Source organism: Coregonus clupeaformis, chromosome 3 (assembly GCF_020615455.1).
Source record: "Coregonus clupeaformis isolate EN_2021a chromosome 3, ASM2061545v1, whole genome shotgun sequence".
NCBI lineage: Eukaryota > Metazoa > Chordata > Actinopteri > Salmoniformes > Salmonidae > Coregonus > Coregonus clupeaformis.
Window position 1 is genome coordinate 7421369 of NC_059194.1, and position 14607 is coordinate 7435975.

Genomic DNA, 14607 nt, shown 5'->3' on the forward strand with positions numbered 1-14607 from the left:
CATGTGTGTTTTTTCGCGTTATTTGTAATTTATTCTGTACATAAAGCTACGCTCAAGGTCCTAAATGATATTATAACCGCGATCGATAAAAGACAGTACTGCGCAGCCGTCTTCATCGACCTGGCCAAGGCTTTCGACTCTGTCAACCACCACATTCTTATTGGCAGACTAAATAGCCTTGGCTTCTCAAATGACTGCCTCGCCTGGTTCACCAACTACTTCTCAGATAGAGTTCAATTTGTTAAATTGGAGGGCCTGTTGTCTGGACCTCTGGCAGTCTCTATGGGGGTGCCACAGGGTTCAATTCTCGGGCCGACTCTATTCTCTGTGTATATCAATGATGGTGCTCTTACTGCTGGTGACGCTCGGATCCACCTCTATGCCGACGACACCATTTTGTATTCATCTGGCCCTTCATTGGACACTGTGTTAACAAACGTCCAAACAAGCTTTAACGCCATACAACACTCCTTCCGTAGCCTCCAACTGCTCTTCAACACTAGTAAATCTAAATGCATGCTCTTCAACCGAACGCTGCTTGCACCCGCCCACCCGACTAGAATCACTACTCTCGGCGGGTCTGACCAAGAGTATGTGGACAACTACAAATACCTAGGTGTCTGGTTAGACCGTAAACTCTCCTTCCAGACTCACATTAAGCATCTCCAATCAAAAGTTAGATCTAGAATCGGCGTCCTATTTCGCAACAAAGCCTCCTTCGCTCATGCTGCCAAACATGCCCTCGTAAAACGGACTATCCTACCGATCCTTGACTTCGGCGATGTCATTTACAAAATAGCCTCCAACACTCTACTCAGCAAATTGGATGTAGTCTATCACAGTGCCATCCGTTTTGTCACCAAAGCCCCATATACTACCCACCACTGTGACCTGTACGCTCTTGTTGGCTGGCCCTCACTACATATTCGTCGCCAAACACACTGGCTCCAGGTCATCTATAAATCACTGCTAGGCAAATCCCCGTCCTATCTTAGCTCACTGGTCACCATAGCAACACCCACCCTTAGTCTGCGCTCCAGCAGGTATATCTCACTGGTCATCCCCAAAGCCAACACCTCCTTTGGCCGCCATTCCTTCCAGTTCTCTGCTGCCAATGACTGGAACGAACTGCAAAAATCTCTGAAGCTGGAGACTCTTATCTCCCTCACTAACTTTAGGCGTCAGTTATCCAACTACCTCATCCCCATATTGTTATTTATTTTGCTAATTTGCACCCCAGTATCTCTATTTGCACATCATCTTTTGCACATCTATCATTCCAGTGTTAATACGAAATTGTAAATATTTTGCACTATGGCCTATTTATTGCCTTACCTCCATAATTTACTACATTCACACACACTGTATATACATTTTCTGTTGTATTTTTGACTTTATGTTTTGTTTACCCCATATGTAACTCTGTGTTGTTGTTTTTATCGCACTGCTTTGCTTTATCTTGGCCAGGTCGCAGTTGTAAATGAGAACTTGTTCTCAACTGGCTTACCTGGTTAAATAAAGGTGAAATAAAATAAAATAATGTTTCTGCCACCGTCTCTTATGACCAAAAAGAGCTTCTGGATATCAGGACAGTGATTACTCACCTCGTATTGGACAAAGATTTTTTCTTCAACGAGTCGGACACAAAGGATATTCTACAGACACCGACAAGGCCCAAATCCCCGTCATTGGCATGAGAAAGAGACGGAGATATCGTGGACGTAAGTCGGGGTGCCTTGTAAGGATCCGACGGCGAGCAAGTAATCTGCCTCTTCCATCAGTCCTATTAGCGAACGTACAATCATTGGAAAACAAAATGGATGACCTACGATCAAGAATATCCTACCTACGGGACATTAAAAACTGTAACATCTTATGTTTCACCAAGTCTTGGCTGACCGACGACATGGATAACATACAGCTGGTGGGATAAACGCTACATCGGCAGGATAGAACGGCTGACTCCGGTAAGAAAAGGGGTGGCAGTCTGTGTATATTTGTAAACAACATCTGGTGCACAAAATCTAATATTAAGGAAGTCTCTAGGTTTTGCTGGCCTGAGGTAGAATATCTCATGATAAGCTGTAGAACACACTATTTACCAAGAGAGTTTCTTCTATATTTTTCATAGCTGTTTATTTACCACCCAAACTGATGCTGGCACTTTGACTGCACTCAATGAGCTGTATAAGGCCATAAGCAAACAGGAAAACGCTCATCCAGAGGCAGCGCTCCTAGTGGCCGGGGACTTTAATGCAGAGAAACTTAAACCTAATTTCTACCAGCATGTTAAATGTGCAATCAGAAGGGGAAAAAAACTACACCACCTTTAGTCCACACACAGAGATGCATACAAAGTTCTCCCTCACCCTCCATTTGGCAAATCTGACCATAATTATATCCTCCTGATTCCTGCTTATAAGCAAACACTAAAGCAGGAAGCACCAGTGACTCGGTTAATAAGGAAGTGGTCAGATGACGCAGATGCTAAGCTACAGGACTGTTTTACTAGCACAGACTGGAATATTTTCCGTGATTCCTCTGATGGCATTGAGGAGTACACCATATAAGTCACTGGCTTCATCAATAAATGCATCAATGATGTTGTCCCCACAGTAACCGTACGTACATACCCCGACCAGAAGCCATGGATTACAGGCAACATCCGCACTGAGCTAAAGGGTAGAGCTGCCGCTTTCAAGGAGTGGGACTCTAACCCGGACGCTTATAAGAAATCCCGCTATGCCCTCCGACAAACCATCAAACAGGCAAAGAGTCAATACAGGACTAAGATTGAATCGTACCACACCGGCTCCGACACTCGACGGATGTGGCAAGGCTTGCAAACTATTACACACTACAAAGGAGCTGCCCAGGGACACGAGCCTACCAGTCGAGCTAAATCACTTCTATGCTCGCTTCGAGGCAAGCAACACTGAAGCATGCATGAGAGCATCAGCTGTTCTGGATGACTATGTGATCACGCTCTCCGTAGCCGATGTGAGTAAGACTTTTAAGCAGGTCAACATTCACAAGGCCGCAGGGCCAGATGGATTACCAGGACGTGTACTCCGAGCATGCGCTTACCAACTGTCAAGTGTCTTCACTGACATTTTCAACAAGTCCCTGACTGAGTCTGTAATACCAACATGTTTCAAGCAGATCTACAGATGATGCAATCTCTATTGTACTCCACACTGCCCTTTCCCACCTGTGCTTCTTCTTCAGCCACTCCTTTGTTGCCTTGGCCGTGTGTTCTGGGTCATTGTCATGCTGGAATACCCATCTCCTGGCTGAGGGAAGGAGGTTCTCACCCAAGATTTGACGGTACATGGCCCTGTCCATCGTCCCTTTGATGCGGTGAAGTTGTAAAAATAAATAATAAAACAAGTTGTCCTGTCCCCTTAGCAGAAAAATACCCCCAAAGCATAATGTTTCCACCTCCATGTTTGACGGTGGGGATGGTGTTCTTGGGGTCATGGGCAGCATTCCTCCTCCTCCAAACACGGCGAGTTGAGTTGATGCCAAAGAGCTCGATTTTGGTCTCATCTGACCACAACACTTTCACCCAGTTCTCCTCTGAATCATTCAGATGTTAATTGGCAAACTTCAGACGGGCATGTATATGTGCTTTCTTGAGCAGGGGGACCTTTTGGGCGCTGCAGGATTTCAGTCCTTCACGGCGTAGTGTGTTACCAATAGTTTTCTTGGTGACTATGGTCCCAGCTGCCTTGAGATCATTTACAAGATCCTCCCGTGTAGTTCTGGGCTGATTCCTCACCGTTCTCATGATCATTGCAACTCCACAAGGTGAGATCTTGCATGGAGCCCCTGGCCGAGGGAGATTGACAGTTATTTTGTGTTTCTTCCATTTGCGAATAATCGCACCAACTGTTGTCACCTTCTCACCAAGCTGCTTGGCGATGGTCTTGTAGCCCATTCCAGCCTTGTGTAGGTCTACAATCTTGTCCCTGACATCCTTGGAGAGCTCTTTGGTCTTGGCCATGGTGGAGAGTTTGGAATCTGATTGATTGATTGCTTCTGTGGACAGGTGTCTTTTATACAGGTAACAAACTGAGATTAGGAGCACTCCCTTTAAGAGTGTGCTCCTAATCTCAGCTCGTTACCTGTATAAAAGACACCTGGGAGCCAGAAATCTTTCTGATTGAGAGGGGGTCAAATACTTATTTCCCTCATTAAAATGCTAATCAATTTATAACATTTTTGACATGTGTTTTTCTGGATGTATTTGTTGTTATTTTGTCTCTCACTGTTCAAATAAGCCAACCATTAAAATTATAGACTGATCATTTCTTTGTCAGTGGGCAAACATACAAAATCAGCAGGGGATCAAATACTTATTTCCCTCACTGTATCCCCGCCCTTATGGAGTGGCAGCATAAGAGCTGATTTCCATACTTTTTTAATATTAGCTGATAACAATGTTAAATAAAAATGTGGGTTATTGAGCCAACAATGATGGGCGCTGCACACTAGAGCAGACCAGGATCCAATTGGTCTTCCCCTGTGGATTTATTGTTGTATATTGCTAGCAACACATCCAGGACTTATTTTTCTGTAAATAGCCTAAAAGAAAAGCTTTGACTATCATTTCTTTGATCATTCAGCAAGTTTTCCATATCAGCATCCAGCCCAGTATCATTGTGAATAGGCTTAGAAGTTCTTTCAAAGAGATAAAATGGTGATTAAATGCATTAATGATGGCATTTTTTCCCGTAATGAGGTGAGTGTCTGAATTAATTTGTTGTGGCAGAGAGGAGGAAGTAAAACCCTTCAGGGATTTGACAGTTTTCCAGAATTTAGCCGGGTTCCCATTACAATCCGAAAGAGCGGTTACATAATAATCAGATTTAGCCTTTCTGATTTGTCTTACACAATGAATCCTCAGTGGCTTAAAAGCTTGCCAGCCCGGGCATAAGACTGTTTTCCTGGCCTTGACCCAAGCATAATCTCTTTTATGAATTATTTCTGATAATTCCGGAGTGTACCAGGCATTCAACCTACCTTTAACCCTTAGTTTTTTTAAGGGAGCATGATTATCCACAGTAGTATTAAAGACAACTGAAAAAATAGCTGAACGCTAAATCAGGTTCAGGGATAGCTGAAATACAATCAAGGTAACTAAAATAAAGATAATGTAAAAATTCCTGTTCACTTAAGTTTTTAAAGTTCCTCTTTGTGATGACACAAAGCTTATTTATTTATTGATTTTACATTTAGCAGACGCTCTTATCCAGAGCGACTTACAGGAGTAATTAGGGTTAAGTGCCTTGCTTAAGGGCACATCGACAGATTTTTCACCTAGTTGGCTCAGGGATTAGAACCAGCAGCCTTTCGGTTACTGGTACAACACTCTTACCCACTAAGCTACCTGCCGCCAAGCTTAGTTTGTATTCTCACATCTCTAACCCCCTAAGGTCTGGTGCTGGATTTCTACTAAGTTAACGTATGGAATTGTTTTAAAATGGTCATACCAAGGATAATTTAGCTATTTGATTTGGAATTGTAGGATCCCTGTAAGTATAAAAAAATTTATAAAATGATTTGATGAAATATTGAATTTGGCCTTACTGCTGTTAGCCCATAGAAACACATTGAATAACATATTCATACATGACAAAACAGATAGTCAAACAATAAATCAATAGGAAGTATGTTTTCAAGTGTCTGGCCTATATCTCAGAGATATAAGAAAGCTCAGGATTTGTTTTACACATATTTAACCCCTTTTTTTGGCACTAAAGTACTTTCATAAATACTTCCATCATTTTGTTTTACTGGTACCGTGCTACTTTCAGATGAGTCTTGTGAGGCTTGTGGGCGTCCTAGAGTAGGGATCATCAAATAGATTCAGCTGCAGGCCGATTGCTTTTCTTGAGCGGATGGTCAGGGGGCTGGAACATAGTAAAAATTAATTTGTAGACTGCAAATTGACCGCAAGAAACCCAAACAGGTATAATGTTTGACTAAAATATAATCATTTCAAACCTAGCCTTAATTTGTATATGATCACATACATCACCCTATTATGCGTGGGAATACTTTGGAACAGATTTCCAAAATTAAAATCATTTGGAACTGATTTGTGTTTTTACAGTCTTTGATGTATTCTTTTTTCTCTGAAAAGTCAGCGGGGGACTCTGTCCTAGACCAAACCACCGACATGTACGTGTTTGTGAGAGTCGATGGTGGGGTCATTGTTATGATGAGTTTCTCGGTTATCAAGTAATCAAGGATGTAAGAATATAGTTAGACACTTTGTAGAAAGTTAATGCAAAGGTTTTATTAGTCGGTACCGGGTTAGATACAACACGGGCAGAGCTTTGCCTCTTGCTGTTTCCAACTAACTCTAACAAAGATCCACTCTCCCTTTTATACCCTTGGTTATCATTCCTTAACCTACATCTGGTAACCCTCCATGGGCACTCCCTTTCTCTGATGTTATTACCCTTTGCCCCAAGTCAGTATATCCTGTCCATCCATCCTGCTATCATAAACATCAGTAATCTCCTTTGACATAAGGAATGTAGACTCCATGGCCCCAAACCACTTATCTACTAACTCTAACCTGGTCCCCACGATACTATGACATCACTACAGTCATATTAGTGTGTAGCCCAAACTGTTCGGATGCTACATTCTTAGAAAAAAAGTGCTAAGTAGAACCATACAGGGTTTTTCCAGTTTGTCCCCATGGGGGAACCCTTTTTGGAGCTGGGTGGAACCCTTTGCAGAGGGTTCTATCTAGAACCCTCTATGTAGGGTTCTTCAAAGAACCCCCTGTATAAGGTTCTACCTAGGACCCTCTATGAAGCATTCTTCCTAGAACCCTCTATGAAGGGTTCTACCAAGAACAATTTTATCATCTAAAGGTTCTTCCTAGAAGCGTCTAAGAATGGTTCTACCTAGAACCCTTATATCTTTGGAGTGTTATTCCTAGAACCCTCTATGAACGGTTCCACCAGCGATATTAGCCTTTAACATTTTATTATTTATGACAAGACATTACATACAGTGGGGAGAACAAGTATTTGATACACTGCCGATTTTGCAGGTTTTCCTACTTACAAGCATGTAGAGGTCTGTAATTTCTATCATTGGTACACTTCAAAAATCCAGAAAATCACATTGTATGATTTTTAAGTAATTCATTTGCATTTTATTGCATGACAAGTATTTGATACATCTGTAAAGCAGAACTTTATATTTGGTACAGAAACCTTTGTTTGCAATTACAGAGATCATACGTTTCCTGTAGGTCTTGACCAGGTTTGCACACACTGCAGCAGGGATTTTGGCCCACTCCTCCATACAGACCTTCTCCAGATCCTTCAGGTTTCGGGGCTGTCGCTGGGCAATACGGACTTTCAGCTCCCTCCAAAGATGTTCTATTGGGTTCAGGTCTGGAGACTGGCTAGGCCACTCCAGGACCTTGAGATGCTTCTTACGGAGCCACTCCTTAGTTGCCCTGGCTGTGTGTTTCGGGTCGTTGTCATGCTGGAAGACCCAGCCACGACCCATCTTCAATGCTCTTACTGAGGGAAGGAGGTTGTTGGCCAAGATCTCCCGATACATGGCCCCATCCATCCTCCCCTCAATACGGTGCAGTCGTCCTGTCCCCTTTGCAAAAAAGCATCCCCAAAGAATGATGTTTCCACCTCCATGCTTCACGGTTGGGATGGTGTTCTTGAGGTTGTACTCATCCTTCTTCTTCCTCCAAACACGGCGAGTGGAGTTTAGACCAAAAAGCTCTATTTTTGTCTCATCAGACCACATGACTTTCTCCCATTCCTCCTCTGGATCATCCAGATGGTTTCTAATAATTGCACCAACAGTTGTTGCCTTCTCACCCAGCTGCTTGCCTATTGTCCTGTAGCGCATCCCAGCCTTGTGAAGGTCTACAATTTTATCCCTGATGTCCTTACACAGCTCTCTGGTCTTGGCCATTGTGGAGAGGTTGGAGTCTGTTTGATTGAGTGTGTGGACAGATGTATTTTATACAGGTAACGAGTTCAAACAGGTGCAGTTAATACAGGTAATGAGTGGAGAACAGGAGGGCTTCTTAAAGAAAAACTAACAGGTCTGTGAGAGCCGGAATTCTTACTGGTTGGTAGGTGATCAAATATTTATGTCATGCAATAAAATGCAAATTAATTACTTGAAAATCATACAATGTGATTTACTGGATTTTTGTTTTAGATTCCGTCTCTCACAGTTGAAGTGTACCTATGATAAAAATTACAGACCTCTACATGCTTTGTAAGTAGGAAAACCTGCAAAATCGGCAGTGTATCAAATATTTGTTTTCCCCGCTGTATATCATAAGGTCTTTCTTTGAGGGCCTAGGTACTGTATACCGTAACACAGTGGTCATGTAAACTGGCACAAACATCTCAGTAATGGGAGCAATAAATCCTACAGATTGGATTAGTGTAGAAAACTATGTTATTTATCTTTGTTTAGCATAAAATTTGTTTACCAATCAATGTACAGATATTACAGTAAAACAAACAATTCTGAAAATCTCCCTGGAATAGAGCATGCCGAGAAATATTTTGTATATGGTTCTATGTAGAACCCTTCCAAAGGATCCTTCTTGCCTTCCAAAGAATCATCAAAGAACGCTTTCTTCCAAAAACGGTTCTTAGGATGTTAAAGGTTCTAGGTAGAACCCTTTGCCTTACAAAGAACAGTTGTCTTCCAAAAAGGGTTCTTCTGATCAAAACAGTTCTTGGTAGAACCCTATCCCTCCGCAAATAACAATTTTCAAACCCTTTTTTCTAAGAGTGTACAGACGGCTGTACCGACTTCAGAGTCCCAAAACGGAGAACACCATCGTGTTTGTGAGAGTCTTATCTTTCCAGGGGGGGTCATATTAGTTTGTAGCCCAAACCCTCCGGACGCTACAGACGTTTTCGTGAGAAGACCAAGTTTCGGGATGTCTCCTGGTCTGACAATCACTACTGTAGCTCTGTCACTTTCCACCGCAGATGCGTAAGGCCGACATCGGCTGATGCGGTGGATTGAGACCCAGCCCATGCAGAACCCTCCAGATATTTCTAGCTTAAACAGATGGAATTTGATGGGGATTTTTTTATTATCATGCTAATTAGAATTGCGGACCTCGACTCTATGAGATGTTAAGCCCTTTTTTCTACTTACTCGAAGGTCGTTTCTGGAGCCATTGCTAACTACGAATTCAGGTGTGTGGAATGCAGATAGTGGTGGACACAAGAGGGAATCCACAGCACACAAGTTCTGTATTCCATGTCTTCTGTGTTCTGGGTTCCGGTAAGGAATGTTGTATGTTGGTGGTTAATCTCACACCTTTTGTGTTGATGATGTGTCAAAGGAAAGGCCTTGCATAAAAAAAGTCTGCCACCCCTGTAAGACTGGTACCCAACTAAAAGTCCTGACTTTCATCCAAGACTTTTGAGCATTGGCACAATATGGCTGCAGTAGCAAAGGACCTTGCACATAATGTCATCATTGTATGGTAATGTGAGATGAGAACCATGATGGGAAGACCAGGGGCTTTTTGTAATTCTGCCTGCCATCGCAACGTTGCGTCACTCTCTCGCGAATGGTGTTGCCATTACATGCAACAGTAAATATACTTTTTGTTTATATATTTTCCCTGCCACTGTTTTTGTTCTCTTCCTGTTGTGGTAGGCATCCTCCAGACAACCACCCCAAACTGATCTCCATGGCACACAAGGCCAGCCTTTTGATTCAAGAGCTTCTTTTCTTTCCTGTGTTCTATATATTTATTTTTCTATTTTCTTCTTCCTCTCTCTCTGATGTTGAAAAAGCTTTAGTGCATTCATGGGAAAGAGCTAGAGCTACAGCCCCTCCTCCAGCTTCCCTCCCTCCCTCCCCCCTCACTTCCTTCTCCTCCCGCTTCCGTCCCGCTTCCCTCCCTCTCCCTCCCCCCTTCTCCAGCTTCCCTCCCTCCCCCCTCACTTCCTCCTCCTCCCGTTTCCCCCCTCCGTTTCCTGCTTTACTCCCCCGCACTCCCTCCTCTGCCCCTCTCCATCACCAACTTCCCTCCCCCTCCCCCACTTCCCTCCCCTCCCCACTCACGCCCCCTCCTCCTGTTTCCCTCCCCCTCCCCCAATTCCCCCCCTTTCTACCTCCCACTGCTTCCCTCCACCCTCCCCCACTCCTCCTCCCACTTCCCTCTCCCTCCTACCTCTTCCCTCCCCCTTCTCACACTTTCCGCTTCCCACCCCCTCCCCCGCTTCTCCCGCTTCCCTCCCCCTCCTCACACTACCCACTCCCACCCTTCCGCTCCCCTACTCCCCCTCATCCAGCTTCCCTCTCCCTCCTCCTGCTTCCCTCCCACTCATCCAGCTTCCCTCCCCCTACCCCCAACTCTCCCCCGCTTCCCTCCCCCTCCTCCCACTTCCCTCCCCCTCCTCCGCTTTCCTCCCCGCTCTCAGTCTACCTCCTTACCACCCTCACCCCCCCCAGACACACACATTAATCCTTGCTTAGGCCTCAGTTTACAGATACAATGGGGCTTGGAGAATTGGACTTGGGATAATTGTGCTGCTATCCCATTTCGTCTGTAATGGAATCACTCATTGGGCCCCAGTCTGGCTTAGAGGAGATTGTCTTAACGGTGGTCTTGATCTCTTTCTCTTTCACCCTTTCTCCACTTTTTCACATTCATCTCCTCTTCTCCTTTCATTAGAGCAGCGTTTCCCAAACTCAGTGCTGGGGCCCCCCTTGGTGCACGTTGTGGTTTTTGCCCAAGGACAACACAGCTGATTCAAATAATCAACTAATCATCAAGCTTTGATTATTTGAATCAGCTGTGTAGTGCTAGAGCTAAAACCAAAACGTGCACCCCTTGAGATCCCCAGGACCGAGTTTGGGAAACGCTGTTTTTACAATGTCCAGAACCAGAATGTAGGAAAAACATATGTTGTTTTGTGACGGGGTAGAACCGTCAACCTATTGTGAATGCACCCTTGTTGGTCTGCCAGTGCCAGGTGTATGTGATTGTTAATTAAGGGTGTGGCCTTTTGTATAAAAGCCTTCCTGTTTGTGTCAATAAGGTGATCCCCTTACTATGTGCTGGTCAGCGGGAATTAGGAGGTTGGGAGCGGTGATGGTGGTTTTTAAGAAAGTAAGTATGACAAATAGGATTTATTGTATATAAAAAAGGTGGTGTAGTATTGGCTACAGGAATAGGTATTTATGTGTAAATCTCCCACGTTACATTTAGCATAGTTGGCAGGATTTACAAGACTATATAGGTTGACGGTTCTACCCCATCACACTTTAGTGGTAGGAACAATGAAAATTAGTCTTGTCAACAGTGATTTGAAAAAAGTAATGATAATTGACTTTATTGTGAAACGTATTGAGCGCTAACTACATACAGCCCTGAGGTAACCCACACCATGACCGCACCGCAACCTGCCAATCAGGACAGAGTGCTAACACAACCTGGCCCGCATGAATTTGAACCGAAACCCTATCAATTGTTTTCATTGTTATGACTAGTAGCTTACAGGCAGTATCCCCATGCATTCAACACAGCCTATTTCAAGGTTGTGATATAGCCTGAATGCATTAATTTTTTTGAAAAGTCATTCTTACCGCTTTGGCTAACTGATTTGGAACTATCAATCAAAACGGATTTGCATGCTGAGTGAAAATCCATCCAAGGATAACATCAACGATATCTTTCCAAACTTGTAACTTCACCTGTGAACTGTTTCCCATAATTTCCTTCCTCTCATTCTGTTCTCAAACGTTGCCACTTCGTGTAGGCCTAGCTACCTTATAGGGAGAAAATGGTGACTGTGAGACAGTAAGATGATGGGAAGGGAAAGTGGAGGGAAAGCAGGGTATGCTATACCACTGTCTGTGTGCACAAGCATCCTGTCTCAGTGCCAATTTTATTTGTATTTTTATTTAACTAGGCAAGTCAGTTAAGAACAAATTCTTATTTACAATGACGGCCTACACCGGCCAAACCCGGACGACGCTGGGCAAATTGTGCGCCGCCCTATGGGACTCCTAATCACGGCCGGTTGTGATACAGCCTGGAATCGAACCAGGGGGTCTGTAGTGACGCCTCAAGCACTGAGATGCAGTGCCTTAGACCACTGCGCCACTCGGGAGCCCAATCTGACAACAGAATGAAATTACAAGTTACAATTGTATTATCATGACTAAAACTGGAACAAACGGGCAACGTTTGTTTTTGAGTGCAACCCGGCCCGCAGACTTATAGAATGCTCAAAATTGACCCACCAACCGATGCAGGACTCTACCCTAAGGCAGGGTTTCCCAAACTCGGTCCTGGGGTCCCCCTTGGTGCACGTTGTGGTTTTTGACTTAGCACTACACAGCTGATTCAAATAACGACCTCATCAGCTTTGATTATTTGAATCAGCTGTGTAGTACTAGGGCAAAAAACAAAACATGTGTCGGTGCCATGTTGTGAAGGACTTTGGAAAAGCAGGAGCTGTGAAAATAGTGGCCACAATCAGGGTAATATACACAGGTGGCAATATGGAAGAACACCTGCTCTAACAACACCTGGCTGTTGAAGTTGGCAACCTCCTGGCCCTGGTGTCAGCAGCAGCGCAGTGGTCGTTCATCAGGAATGGTGAGTGGATGCAGATGGCTGGGAAACAACACTGTTACATGTGAAAATGGCAGATGCGAAAATGTATAGTACCAACCACAAAACAACGACACATAACAAATGGGTTCTGTCCAGTGAACTGTTACAGCATAGAGTCTGGAGCCCAATCAATGATTCTTGTTGCCACCACCCCCCGTTCTCCCCGGCGCATGCTTGAGGTGCTCTGCCATGGCACCCTTGATATCTTGATCGGTGCCTTCAGGTCCCACTTCTTTACTGCACCTGCAACATAAACAGGAAAGTGTACACTCAGGAGAGCAGAAATGTTGAATGAATGGCTTGAATTATTGCTGTCCTAACGGAGCAGGATGTTATAAAATATAATAAAATACAACTTTATTGACCATATGTTACAGCAAATAACAAAAATGTCTTCTCCCATCTGGAAAAAAAATCATGACAAACACATTTTTAGATGAAAACATATAGGAAATAATGTGAAATATTATAAAATTGGCCAAATAATGTATACATATTTTTTATATAACACATTTGTAATATATTACAACATACAGTATCTCACAAAAGTGAGTACATTCCTCACATTTTTTTAAATATTTGAGTATATATTTTCTTGTGACAACACTGAAGAAATTACACTTAGCTACAATGTAAAGTAGTGAGTGTACAGCTTGTATAACAGTGTAAATGTGCTGTCCCCTCAAAATAACTCAACACACAGCCATTAATGTCTAAACCGCTGGCAACAAAAGTGAGTACACCCCTAAGTGAAAATGTCAAAATATTTAAAATATATATGTGTATATATATATATATATATATATATAAAATGCATTGGAAAATATATTTAACGTATTACAAAAGACATGTTGAAATGCATTGAAGAATCTATTTTATTTTAGAACACATTTTTTTATGTATTTATCGATATATTTGTTTAATATAATTTAAAATGTATTTGGACAGTTTTTGAAAAATGCATTTCAACATGAATATGTAAGAAATATGTTTTTTAATTTAAATGTATGGCAAATACAGTGGGGAAAAAAAGTATTTAGTCAGCCACCAATTGTGCAAGTTCTCCCACTTAAGATGAGAGAGGCCTGTAATTTTCATCATAGGTACACGTCAACTATGACAGACAAAATGAGAAAAAAAAATCTAGAAAATCACATTGTAGGATTTGTAATGAATTTATTTGCAAATTATGGTGGAAAATAAGTATTTGGTCAATAACAAAAGTTTCCCAATACTTTGTTATATACCCTTTGTTGGCAATGACACAGGTCAAACGTTTTCTGTAAGTCTTCACAAGGTTTTCACACACTGTTGCTGGTATTTTGGCCCATTCCTCCATGCAGATCTCCTCTAGAGCAGTGATGTTTTGGGGCTGTCGCTGGGCAACACAGACTTTCAACTCCAAAGATTTTCTATGGGGTTGAGATCTGGAGACTGGCTAGGCCACTCCAGGACCTTTGAAATGCTTCTCACGAAGCCACTCCTTCATTGCCCGGGCGGTGTGTTTGGGATCATTGTCATGCTGAAAGACCCAGCCACATTTAATCTTCAATGCCCTTGCTGATGGAAGGTGGTTTTCACTCAAAATCTCACGATACATGGCCCCATTCTTTCCTTTACACGGATCAGTCGTCCTGGTCCCTTTGCAGAAAAACAGCCCCAAAGCATGATGTTTCCACCCCCATGCTTCACAGTAGGTATGGTGTTCTTTGGATGCAATTCAGCATTCTTTGTCCTCCAAACACGACGAGTTGAGTTTTTACCAAAAAGTTATATTTTGGTTTCATCTGACCATATGACATTCTCCCAATCCTCTTCTGGATCATCCAAATGCACTCTAGCAAACTTCAGATGGGCCTGGACATGTACTGGCTTAAGCAGGGGGACACGTCTGGCACTGCAGGATTTGAGTCTCTGGCGGCGTAGTGTTACTGATGGTA